This window comes from Vicia villosa, linkage group LG7 (genome assembly GCF_029867415.1).
Source record: "Vicia villosa cultivar HV-30 ecotype Madison, WI linkage group LG7, Vvil1.0, whole genome shotgun sequence".
Taxonomy (NCBI): Eukaryota; Viridiplantae; Streptophyta; class Magnoliopsida; order Fabales; family Fabaceae; genus Vicia; species Vicia villosa.
The window spans coordinates 108,769,140-108,781,634 of record NC_081186.1 but is presented as its reverse complement, the minus strand read 5'-3'; positions in this window follow the sequence as shown (position 1 = coordinate 108,781,634).

Here is a 12,495-nt window from a genome sequence, read left to right as displayed (position 1 = left end):
GAGACGATATTCGAGTTACCGTTACCGTTGTACTACAGTTTTATAAATTAACTCGTTTTTTATCCGCGCGCGACAGCGGATCAAATTGGCGCCGTTGCCGGGGATTCTTGTTATTATTAATCGATTTTAGAGTCATAGGTTTAGTGTTCTCGCGTTTAGGCGTTAGTTTCCTCACGGTTTTGGCCAATCCGACTTTAGAGTCGAAAAATTCAGTTTTTGAAAAAAAGTTGTGTTCGATTGTAAAATGTTTTTGCTTACTGGAAGTAGAAAAATCGTGCGATTAATACTCCCCTACTCTAGAAGAGTATGGGAATTCGAACCAAAATTGCCAAATTCATCATTTTTCTATTTTTAATGAATTTTTTACTGTTTTCATAGAGTCGAAAAAATCCAAAAAAATTCTCAAAATTCTTATTTCATCTAATTAGATTAAATTTTGTGTTTTTATATTTTTCTGAACTTATTTTAATCGTGTTCCTTCATTCTATTTGTTTATGGCTGTTATAGGACATTGTTGGCATTTTCGCATTTGTTGTTGCATTGCTTAATTGATTTTGATTCTGAACTTGATTTTGATAATATGGTTGATCAAAGAACACTAAGGCAGCTAGCTGCGCTTGATGTTAATTATAATGGTTTATGTATTGAATATGCTGATGTTGTTGTTCCCTTTGAATCGAAATCTGGTTTAATACACTTGTTGCCAAGGTTTAGTGGTCTTATAGGTGAGGATCCAGATAAGCATCTAAAGGAATTCCAGATTGTTTGTTCTACATTATTGAGACCTAAAGGAATAACAGAAGACCATATCAAGCTGAGAGTTTTCCCGTTCTCACTTCAAGGTGCTGCAAAAGATTGGTTATACTACCTTGAGCCGAACTCTGTTACAAGCTGGAATGATCTCAAAAAAGTGTTCTTAGAAAGATTCTTCCCTCCCCAAGTTACCACTTTTGCATCTTCTGGACCTTCACTAGAGGACCTTGTTAAGCAAATGGCTATGAATAATCTCCATTATCAACAACAAATAGATTCTACTCTTCAGACTTTGCAAACACAAATTGGACAGCTTTCCACTTTGATGAATGCCATGCAGCAAACTCAAGGATCAAACCAACAACCCTTGGAAGAGCATTCTATTTTTCAAATTGAGTCGCTTTCTGAAAATGTTGATGATACTTGTACTGATTTGTTTGCAGATGATTTTCCATCATTGTCTGGTTTTTATGATGTTTACTCTTGTGATGTTTGTACTGACACTAAAATTTGCTCTGTTTGTGCTGAAATTGAGGTTGCCTTGCAAGTTGATATTCTTACTACAGATGAGGTTGCAAATGAAGTTATTCATGTAGATGAAGCTCTCGACACCCCGGCTGCCCGGATCAAACCATCCTTTGAACAACCACCTTCTCGGAAGCTGAAACCAATTCCTCAAAATCTTAAATATGCTTATTTAGAGATGAATGAAAAACTTCCGGTTATAATTTCTTCTAAACTTTATTTTGATCAAGAAAGTAAGTTTTTGCAGGTTTTGAAGAAGCATAACAAAGGAATTGGATGGACCTTGGATGATATTTATGATATTAGTTTGTCCATGTGTGTGCATAGGATCTCACTTGAAGATGCAGCAAAAGTAGTGAGGCAGCCCCATAACCTTTGGTTCCTTGATGTTGTGAAAGATGAGAGCACCTTCACGTGCCCATTTGACACTTTTACTTTTCGGAGATTGTTCTTTGATCCTGGAATAAAAGGAGAAGGCACTAAAATAAATTTCAAGGTCAATGTACACCGTATTAGGCTATTCCATGAGAGCCCTACTTTGGAAGGAGAGATTGTAAAAGAGGCTTCACTAGCAAAGGCTGTTTATGCGATCACATATCCTCCTTGAATACTCGGGTGTGTTCTTTCCTTTCTCTCACTCTTACTTTATATTTGAGTTCTTTTCATTGAGGACAATGCTTGTTTTAAGTGTGGGGGAGGGAATCATTTATTTTCTTTGCTTTTGTTCTTTGTTTTATTTTCTTTTGTTTTCTTGTTTTGTTTTCAGTTTTAAAAATAAATAAATAAATATGCATCGTTTTGAAAGTTTTAGGCTACAAACTGACTTGAGTCGAGTTTGCGGAGACTTGAGAAAATTCACAAGATCGGTATTGTTCTAACACCGTAAGTCTCCTGCATATGGAAATTGATTTGAATTTGTTATTATGTTTTAGCCTTAAATTCTCATTCTTTGACAACTCTTGAGTAGTTTATTTCAGCAGTCGGCACCATCTCTCACACACTTTACGCAGGGAAGCCGATGAATATAAGTGAATGTTCCGAAAAAAAGAAAAAAAAGGTAATGCACCTTCTAAGTTTGGTGACCCTCACCCGGTCACTTAACCCAACGGTTATGGAACTTAAAAAAAAAAGATTTCAAAACTCTTCGTTAGTTGGTTTAGCGGTTTCTGGTGCTAAACTTGGTAGGGAGGATTACGATCCGATCCCCCGCAACTACAACTGAGTAAACAAAGGGTTATGCCACGTAAGTACCAGAACCCCGTGCATAAAAGGATCAGAGTCACTAACCGGTCGTCCTGCTATAAGTGTGTGGAGATAACGGGCTTAATGTGATTGCGCCTGAATGAAAAAGAGCAAAAAGGATGAGTAAGTTAGGCTATTGTATGATAATATGATTTGAATTGGTTTGTGTATTTAGGAGGCTTATGTCTGCATATTTGTGGTTAGTGTTCTTACGATGTCCTTAGTGTGCAAGATTAGTACATGTCGATGCAAACTTACCCGAAGAAGATTTGTAGCCTAGGATGAGTAACTGTTGATGTATTTGTGCTTTCTTTGTTTTGATTTTATTTTGCTCGGAGTACAAAAGTTCAAGTGTGGGGGAATTTGATCAGTGCATTTTGATGCACATTCTTCCATGTTTGTACTCAAGCATTTATTTGATTTGTTTTAATTATTTTTATGTTTTAATATGTTTTTATAATTTATTTTATTTTTATCTTTATTTAATTTTCGCACTTTATTTTTCAGCTTTAGCAGTCTGCACGGAAACGATCATAACTGGAGTTCCAGGAGTCCGATTGAGGCGTTCTAATAATCGCCGGAAAGCTAAGAGAGAGAGCTACAACTTTCATGTTGGAGTCAAAGTCAGATTCGGAGTCGATAATTCCCAGTTTTGCGTTTAAAGATGCAGCACTTTTTATTTTAGTGTTTCGGGTCGCTAGCAGTGGGTCGGGCTTTGTAATTCGACCCAGTTGGGTCATAAACATTTTTTTGCTGATTCCTAATAGGTCTAGCAGCCACCAAACACTATTCACTTTACACCATTCACGAATTTGGAGTTTGCTTTGTATGATCATGAGGAACTAATTCATCAAGGGTCAATCTGCTGTGACTCGGATTCCACTTTGAGGTTTTTATAATTCCAATTATTTGTTTCCTTTGAATTCTTCCTATAATTCCAATTATTTGCTTAATTTGATTGTTGCTATAGGATAGATTTCTTAAATTCGATTGTTGTTTGATGATCCTGAATCAATTTCGTGTTAACATAGCTTTTATATTATCACGAACGATCAAAGTTGCGTTTGCTTAATTCGTAACAGTTTTTAATCCGTTTGCTTAATCCGGAATTCAGGAGCATCTGCCGTATAATTTCTATTGCGCTTGTCAGTAGTTGTTATAATCGAATAGGAACGAACGAACCCGTTAGGGAATTGGGATTTTATAAATCGATGATAAGTTGGGAGTCGATACAGTAGGTTGATTCGTTTTAGCATAATTATTAATCACTTATTTTCATAAACAGCTTATTTCCATAATCACTTTTTTTTAAGAAATTTTTATAATTCGACCACCAAACAAAAACCCCCCAATTCGATTTCAGTTAGTAATAACCAAGAGTCCTTGAGAGACGATATTCGAGTTACCGTTACCGTTGTACTACAGTTTTATAAATTAACTCGTTTTTTATCCGCGCGCGACAGCGGATCAACCAGTTACTTCATGTTCCCGTTAATATTCATTATTTTGATAAGTAACTTCGTATTCCCGTTAATATTTCAAATTTCTTCCCGTTAATTTTCAAAATTTTGATCAGTAACTTCATGTTCTTGTTAATATTCATTATTTTGATCAGTAACTCCTTGTTCCCGTTAATATTCATTATTTTGATCAATAAGTTCGTGTTCCCGTTAATATTCCAAATTCGTTTCCGTTAATATTCAAAAAAATTATCAGTAACTTAATGTTCCGGTTAATATTCAATATTTTGTCAATAACTCCGTGTTTCCGTCAACATTTATTATTTTGATTAGTAACTTTGTGTTCCCGTTAATATTCAAAATTTGTTCCTGTTAATTTTTAAAATTTGGATAGTAACTTAATGTTTTCGAAAATTTTCAAAATTTTGATCATTAACTTTGTGCTCCCATTAATATTTAATATTTTAATCAATAACTCCGTGCTCCCGTTAATATTCAATATTTTGATCAGTAACTCCGTGTTCCCACTAATATTCAATATTTTGATCAATAAACTTTATTTCCCATTAATATTCAATATTTTGACCAGTAACTTCATGTTCCCCTTAATATTTAATATTTTGATCAGTAACTTCGTGTTTTCGTTGATATTCAATATTTTGTTCAGTAACTTCATGTTCCCGTTAAAATTCAATATTTTGATCAATAACTTCAAGTTCCCATTAATATTCATTATTTTGATCACTAACTTCGTGTTTCTGTTAATGTTTCAAATTTGTTCCTGTTAATATTCAATAGTTTGATTAATAACGCCATGTTTCCGTTATTATTCAATATTTTTAGCAGTAACTCCATGTTCCCGTTAATATTATATACTTTGCTCTGTAATTTAATACTCACGTTAATATTCAATATTTTGATTACTAACTTCATGTTCTCGTTAATATTCAATATTTTGATTAATAACTTCATGTTTCCGTTAATATTCAATATAGTTTGATCAATAACTTTGTTTTCCCGTTAATATTCAATAGTTTGATCAATAACTTCGTGTTCTCATTAATATTCAATATTTTGATCAGTAACTTTATGCTCTCGTTAACATGTCATTTTTTATCAGTAACTTCATGTTTCCGTTAATATTCAATACATTTAATATTTTGATCAGTAATTTAATATTATCTTTAATATTCAATATTTTGATTAATAACTTCATGTACCCATTAATATTAAAAAAAATTCTATTAATATTTAATATTTTGATTAATAACTACATGTTCCCGTTAATATTCAATTTTTTTATCAGTAACTTCATGTTTCTATTAATATTCAATATTTTGATGATACTTTTGAAACAAAAATAAATTAATTTTAACATTGTTTAAAAATACTTGATGATAATTAAATTTTTTTATAATAACAAAAATCTTAAATTGACAAATTATAATGAAGAAATATTCTATCAAATTATATAATACAATTAATAATAAATATTTAATATAATTGATTAAACTCAATTTACAAATCAAATATATTATTCCATATATAAAATATTTGAATCAATAGTTAATTATTCCTATATATAAATATTTTTGTTTTGGAATTATTTATAAAACTATTTAGGCTTAATTGCAACTTTAATCCTCCTATTTTGTCTTTTTCTTGATTTTGATCACTCTATTTTAAAAATCACTATTTTAGTCCCTTTTTTAAGTTTTCTGGGCAATTTTCGTCCCTCTATTTTGTTTTTTCTGCAAAATTAGTCCATATTCCTGTCTCTTTTTCATTAGAAAACTCAAAAAGGGGACCAAAATCGTGGTTTTAAAAATGGGGGGACTAAAATCGAGAAAAAGACAAAATAGGGGGACCAAAGTTGCAATTAAGCCAACTATTTAAATCAATTGTAAACTTATTCTCGTTATTACATTTAATTAAATGTGTTAATATGAGTACCATATGTGCGTACCATATAATTACCCGTGTGTATCCATAATATATTATTTTGTATTTGGATAGAATTGACCCATTAAAGTTTTAATGGTAATATTTCAATTATATTATATTATATATAGATAAATATATATATTGATTATTATGAACTTGTTCAATTAAATTTTAAATTTTATAAATGACAAACAAATTGTATGATTAATATTACTTATGTTTCATTCTATTACTACTTATTCATACATTACTTATGTTTCATTCTATTACTACTTATTCATACATTACTTATGTTTCATTCTATTACTATTTATTCATACAATACTTATGTTTCATTCGATTACTTATGCTTATTAACACCCATAGTTATTTTTAAATATTTTGTTTAAAAAAAAGTCAATAGATCTAATATATTTATTTTATTTAATAATCTCTAAAAAATTTCATTTATATATATATATATATATATATATAAATTTAATATTTTATATTTTAAATAATTTAGTAGTATTAGTAAGAAATCTTATTAAAGTGAAAATAGAAAATAGTAGTTAGTTTTTCTATACAGAGAATGACGATGGCACATGTTGTATTTTAAATATTTTGAAAATATACTTTATTTTTATAATAATATCTATGAATTTTTTATCAAAAAACTCCATACAATATATAAAAGCAATGATATGCCTAAAACATTTTATTAAAGTATGTATCTAATAATATTTATCCTTTTGTTAAATGAGAGGTTAAAAATCTTCTAACCATATGAAATTTGGTTTCAAAATTATGTTGATAAATTCATTATTTTGGAAAGTTTCTATTAAATAATTTTGAAGGAAATCAAGTGAGATAAATTATATTGATTAATTTTTAATGATAATATGATTCACTCAATTTTTGGTGATACAACATCAATATAATTGGAGTACTAAATATATTTGTAACGTATTTATTTTATACCAATTAAGATATTGGTAAGTAATTGATATGATTTTAATGTATTGATTCTATATCAATTAAATTATTCCCAACGTACTGATATTAAGGTATGGGTCGTTAAAAAGGCTTTTATATCTTACAAAGTTAGATAATTTTAGGTAAATCATACAAAAGTACAATATTTACTCAAAATTATATTATTTTTAGGTAAATCATACAATATTGTAAAAACAATATAATTTTGTAAGATATAAAAGTACATTATTTTCTCAAATCTAATAATTTAAATATACATATGGTAAGTACTAAAAGAATAAGAAATCAAAAGTTGCAATCACATGCATTAAATCATAAATTAAAAGTTGCAATCAATCGATCAATGATTACTAAAGATAATTATGATATTTAACTTTTTTATAAGTAAATGATTTATGTCTTTTCATTCTAAACTCTTTATTTACCTAAAAAAATTTATTCTTTGATTCTATTTTCTTATACATTTCAAAATTATGTATATGTTTTGAATTTGTAATATTTTATTATATTCTATATTTATTTATTTTTGTTCGACCTTAGAATAAATAAATATCAATAATATTTTATAAAACTAACTTTATAAATTATATATATATATATATATATGTTGATAAACTTAATTTTTTTAATTTGACCTAACTAAAATATTCTTTAGTTATATGAATTAATATACAATATTATGTTATTTATATATTATAATATCTATAATTTTGATAGCTACTAAGATTTAATATAAATATCACTCAAAGATAAAATTAATTAATCAATGAAATTTATTTATTAAAATTTGCAATAATATACCAATTATTTCCATATCAAGAAAATAGGTGTGCTGCTTCATTATTTCAACAAACCATTCTTTAAAATCACGTTCAAATCGACCATAATGCTTGGATTATTATGGATAAGAAGTTAAAAATTGTAATCACATTAAATCAAAAAATTAAAAATAATAAATCAAAAGTTGCAATCAGATTAAATCAAAAATTAAAGTTGCAATCAAGTAAAATGATTATGATATTTAATTTTTTTATAGGTAAATGATTTATGTCTTTTCATTTCAAAACTCTTTATTTACCTAAACAAATATAATGTTTTTTCTTTACTCTTTGATTCTATTTTCTTATAAATTTCAAAATTATGTATACATTTTTAATTTGTAATATTTTATCTTTATTTTTTGTTTTGTTAGACCTTATAATAAATAAATATCAATAATATTTTATAAAACTAACTTTGTATATATTGATAACCTTAATTTCTTAATTTGACCTAACTAAAATATTCTTTAGTTCTATGAATTAATATAAAATATTATCTTATTTACATATTATAATATCTACAATTTCTATAATTACTAAGATTTAATATAAATATCACTCAAACATAAAATCAATCAATTAAGATTTATTTATTAATATTTGAACTTAAAATATAAAAAATTAAAGTTCATTCTATGAATTAATATAAAATATCATCTTATTTACATAGTATAATATCTACATTTTTGACAAAACTTGCGCAAGCATAACCCAGTAATTTCAAGCAGATTCTCCATTGTATATTGACACCAGCCAACTTGATTTCTACTTCTACAGCTCAAACTTTCGGGACAGTCAAAGAAGAATATTTATTTCAAACGAATCGTATAGACGATGTTTTCTACTGTCTGCACAAGAAAAAAATCCAAAACACATATTAGGACAATATTTAAATTGTTACTAAAAAATAGAAAATAGGGATTGGAAACAACCCATGTAAAAAACGAACCATATACTATGGAGTGACGCCAACTGGTACTTCAGAATGATACGTTACAAATTCAACCTGCAAATAACATGAAACGCCAATTAGTACTTCAGAATGATACACTACAAATTCAACCTGCAAATAACATGAAAGATATTTTCTATCAAGAAAAGAAAGAAAAAAATGTTAAATTCCGGTTTGTCCATGAATAGTCGTGGGAATGGCTGTAATTGCAAAAATAGTATAAACCAAAATTTTCCACATGAATAGTCGTGGGAATGGCTGTAATTGCAAAAATAGTATAAACCAAAATTTTCCACGATTAGGTTTGATGATTATGATAGATACTGTGAAAGTATGATGGTTATATATAGTAATGATAAAAGTGTTTTGGAACGTGGAAGGTGGAGGGCTTGGAAGGCAGAAGGGGCTTGGAAGGCAGAAGCATTATATGAGGTCATTAGTGCTGTAAGCAGTTGTGAATGTGAATGGCCAGAGAAAGTAAATAATTTGTAACTGCGAGATCATTTCAATCCTACAATGGGAAAGGAATGATGTGGAATTTTGTGAGAAGAGAGGCTGATGTGGCATAGCTAAGAGATGAGGAAATGGTAGACTTTTCTTATATGATAGATTTCTCACCTAGATATGTTCCAGAGAAAATATTTTTAACTTATTCCACAATCTTAACTTTAAATTAGGTTTAGTATAATATATATATATATATATATATATATATATATATATATATATATATATATATATATATATATATGTATATATATATATATATATATATATATATATATATATATGTATATATATATTAAAATAAATTTTAAAATAATTGATTTTGAAACAATTTTTAATATAAAACTAGTTTGAAACTAAAAATGGTTTAAAACCAGTTTATACATCCAAACCAGCTTAAACCAATTTATAATTGAATTAAAACTGTTTTAATAGTTAACTGAATTGTTATTAATGTGGTTATTAAAAACTGAACTGAACTATTTTTGTGGTTTGGGTCAGTGCAGTTCATGAATCATGAACACCCCTAGTCTGTAGGAGGAACTAAGATAACTCTATGTGTGCTTTTACTTTTTTGCTTATATATTATTGGGAAGGAATATTGACCACTTCACTCTCAATAATATACTGAAGAAAGACGAAAACTCCAACATCCATCGTCTTATATTATTTGGTTGAAGATCAACCATCACTTCCTTATATAAGTGGGTTCGTGAGTCTTTTCTACTAAAAGCTCTCAATAATTATTGGAAACTCTTAAGATAAATTCTTGGGGAGTGGAGTAGGCAGTGGCGGAGCCAGAAATTTTATGCAGCCTGGGTAAATAAATTTAACTGCACGCTACATGTGACCATATATAAATAGTCATAAAGTGTGCTACATAAGAGAGATGAAACCTAACCTGCGAATAGTGTGCTAAATAAAATTAAGAGGTAAATGCCCTCTCCGAGACTTCTTTGCGGTGAATGTTCGAACAATATCAACATCTTTAAGTGACTTGAATATATCTCGCTCGGTGTAACATATCATCAAGTCATTGAACCACACATCATTAATCTTGTTGCGCAAATTAAACTTGATAATCTTCATTGCTGAAAATGCTCTTTCAACAGATGCTGTCGACACCGGCAATATCAAAGCCAACTCAATGAGCTTGTAGACCAATGGAAATACCAAATGTTTTTCAGTTTGAACCATCTTCATAGCCAAACTTTGAACATCTTCACAAGAAGTAAATGAAGCATGCCTTTTCACTTGTTGTACATAAGTCTCAAGTTGCTCCCTTATTGTTCCACGATCATCATCAGAAAAGTCTGCATGATAAATATTAGCAAGACGGGCAAGCTTATCAACATCAAACTTGAAAAAAGAGTTCTTAGGGTCAAGACATGAGAAGCAATCCAGCACAACGTTATTTCCTTCACTAAACCGGTGATCCATCTGAAATTTAATGATTCAATGAAAAGAATTTTTAAATAAAGAATTTATAACACACAAATTGATGAGACCAAATAATTAAATTAAATAAATAAATTATAACAACAAAATTAAAAGAGAATTCTAAAAAAAATGAATAATATATATATATATATATATATATAATAAAAAAATTAAACTATTTTAGATTTTAAAAAATATTGAACTATTTTATTATAATATATAGTATGTTAATTTATATTACAATTGCATAATTGCATGTAGTACCAGCCACCAGGGGTGGTTCTATGTCAAGTAATATATACAATGATCTAGCCATATAAAATAAAAATGAAATTAAATTGAACCTATATGACCTATTGCAATTACGGTACAGCAGTACAGGTACATCACTACAGTCTACAATATTCAACATACAAATGAAATTGAACCTATATAATCTATTGCAATTGCGGTACAGGATTACAGGTATAACACTACAACATTCAACTTTCAACATACAAATAGGTACTACTACTAACTATATAACTTAATCTATATAATATAAATAATATAATAATAATAATATATTATTATAATAAAAAGAAAAATTAAGAGAAATACCTGCTGCTTCAAAGTGACGGTGATGGGATTGGGAGAGAGGAATTGAGAAAATAGGAACAGTCTCGGAGAGAGAAGATAGGGCAGTATATAATTAGTTTTTTTTTTAATTTCTATTCTATAAGTTATAAATAATTAATTGAGTTGGGCCTATCTGGACCATTGGGTATTCATCTGTTTTAATTTTTACACCTTTATTTTTACTAATTTTGCCCCTGGTTTCATTTAAAAACCGACTATTAAATTGGGGAAAATACAAAGAAATTAGGGGTTGAGCCCGGGCGCGTGCCCGGGCTCGTCGGGCTATAGAACCGCCCCTGGGAGTAGGTCCTTTTTTATTTGACCGAACCTATATAATTCTTGGTATTCTTCTTCTTCTTCCCTTACCTCTTTAAATTCCGCAATTTATTTTCTTCTATTTACTTGCTGCTACCTAAGATTTTCAAGTTTTTAATATGATTTTTTTTTCAAAACCTAGTTTATTCAAACCACATAATTCACCCCCCTCTCATGTGTGAAGTCTCAAGTCCAATAAATGGTATCAGAGTCTAACTCTTGTTTAAAGACTTATCGTCTCAGGAGAAAGATGACTTCCGACACAAGATCTTTTTTTAAGTATACCACCACTTTTTGAAAATAGTAATTTTTATATTTGGCAAGCCAAATTTAAAATTTTATTCAAATTTTAAATCATAAATTGTGGGAAACAATAAAAAATGGTATGACTTACCTGACTCATCAAGTAGATGATAAAGTAGTGGAAAACTCTATTCTCTTTAGACTGAAGAATAAAAGAGAAAGATGAATATAGATAGGGATGGCAATCTGGCCCATTCCCAATGGGTACCCACAAAGATATCCTCGTTGGGTAGGGTAAAAACCCGCAAAAATGGTTACGGGTACGGGCACAGGTAATTACCCATTAAAATATGCAGGTATGAGTGTGGGCACGGATACCTTACTACCCATTCCGCCTTATACTCGCACTATATATTTCTATTATGTCATTTATATTATTATATAAAAAATGCATGTTTCTAAATTTTTTAAAAATATATCGCTATTAAATCATTACACATTTTAATAAAAGTGTTTATTTGTTTCTTAACTTAACAATAACATGAATAATTTTCTAATATTGTTAAAAAGACTAAAATTATATGATATTTTGTAATTAAATGATTTAATTTTATTATAAATGCGGGTAAACGGGTACAGGTATGGGCATTGAGGTACCCACAGTGTACGTGTACGTGTACGAGTATGAATATTGATACCC